The sequence below is a fragment of the Cebus imitator genome, unplaced genomic scaffold, assembly GCF_001604975.1.
Source record: "Cebus imitator isolate Cc_AM_T3 unplaced genomic scaffold, Cebus_imitator-1.0 Scaffold523, whole genome shotgun sequence".
Taxonomy (NCBI): Eukaryota; Metazoa; Chordata; class Mammalia; order Primates; family Cebidae; genus Cebus; species Cebus imitator.
The window spans coordinates 504,208-506,240 of record NW_016107838.1 but is presented as its reverse complement, the minus strand read 5'-3'; positions in this window follow the sequence as shown (position 1 = coordinate 506,240).

Here is a 2,033-nt window from a genome sequence, read left to right as displayed (position 1 = left end):
CAATAAGGTAGAAAGAGAAAATATGATGGTCTGCAAGCATTACCATGATAAATTTCAGTTGCCTCCAAACAAAAGGCAAAAACCAAAAAAGCAGCTATCGTAATACTGAAGCGCTGTAGCTAGAAATACGCTTTGTATGAACAGTCGGAATCAGCAAGAACATTAGCCTTAAGGGGGCACTTTTGTAGTGGGAGGGATGTCCCGAAGGAGCAAGGAAGGAAGATCATTCTAAGGAAACGCCTCGCTTCCGCTGTCGGGTCTGTGTTACGGCTGCAACCTTGAGCATCTCCCATCCCTGAGCTGCATGACCTGCCCTGCGTATCAATGGTAACCTCTTTGTCTGAAATCGTAACACATGTTGCCCTGGACGGTTATGATAATGGAGCTTAAATTGGTGGATACCGATCCTATAATTTTCACTAGGTTGTTATCCTTGTGTGGAAATTTAAAGACTCCATTAAAGACACATTTCAGGGTCTATGCAGGAAGATGGAGAAGACTGCAGATGCTCTGATTTATCTTGGCTGTCACACCAGCTTCTCCCCACCTCAATCCATCTTTTGCACCGCGGAGAGAGCCATCTTTCTCAAACCCCAATCTGATCACCTTGCTTTCCTGCTTAAAATCTCCTGATGGCTTTCAACTGCCATCAGACTTAGGTAAAGTCCAGAATCCTGATTGAGGCTATCAAAGCTTTCTTTTATTTGGCCACATGTTCTCTGTGCTTTCTACTCCAGCCCCTGCTGTAGACACAAAGCCCTTTCCCACAACGCTCAGCTCCAGCAGGTCTCTGAGCTTTGCTCTTGCTGTTCTTCCAGCTGGGAAGCCCCCTCCTCATCTTTTCTCTCTTTGGCTAACCCTTGTCAACCAGGAGACCCTCACTCTATTCAGCCTTCTAGGACACCCACGGGGGAATTCATTTTTTCCCCACTTATGCTGCAAGGATCACCAGACTTACCCTGAGGGAGGTGGTTACCTCTCTGGCAAATGGGAGCCGTTTACAACATTTTTTTTTTTGGATCTTTTGTATCTCAATTACCTGCACAATAACTAGCAGCTACTAAGCACTCAATGCACGTGTGGAATCAATAAACTTCAACAAGATTAACAGTGCAATATACCTTGTAGGCTGGGCGTGGTGGCTTACACCTGTAATCCCAGCACTTTGGGAGGCCGAGGTGCATGGATCACCTGAGGTCACGAGTTTGAGAACAACCTGAGCAATATGGTGAACCCCCATCTCTACTAAAAATACAAACATTAGCTGGGCATGGTGGTGTGCGCCTGTATTCCCAGCTACTTGGGTGGCTGAGACAGGAGAATCACTTGAACCTGGGAGGCAGAGGTTGCAGTGAGCCGAGATTGCATCGCTGTACTCCAGCCTGGATGACAGAGCGAGATTCCATCTCAATGAATGATGGGTGAATGGACGGATGGATGAATGAAGAGGTGATCCCTTTCAGGTACCTATCCCTGGCCCCTCCCTACCTCTGTCGCTGCCAGTAGGGTCTGTAGATAGCAGGAGAGTCTTTTCCTTTTCTCGCTGTCCTCTTTCTTCCCCATTCTCCATCACCCAGCCCAAGTGTCTGATGATGACCAGCACAAGGTGAGGGACTGGCAGAAGGTGAGCAGTGGGTCAGAGTGGAGACAGCTCTGCAGTGGGGAGAGACGGTGAGGCAGGCTCCAGTCGAATGGCAAGTCAACTACCTGGATAATGGAGGGGAGAGCTTAAGGCTTTGGGGTCAGACATCTGGGCTCTAATCCTGATTTCACCAGCTGAGGAAACTTGGACAAATTAAATTCTCTGCTCTCAGTGTTCTTGTCTAAATGATAATAATACTGATAGTACCCCCTCCCCCACTAAGGCGGTTGTGATACTTAATGTTCAGATAGCCTGGAGCTGAGAGTTAGGAGTTGTGGACAGCTCTCTCTCTCTTTCAGGCTCTCTCTCTCTACCTCCCTCTCTCCCTTTCTCACCATCTGTCTCTTTCTCTTTCTTTCCTCCCTCTCTCTACATCTTTTTTTTTTTTTTT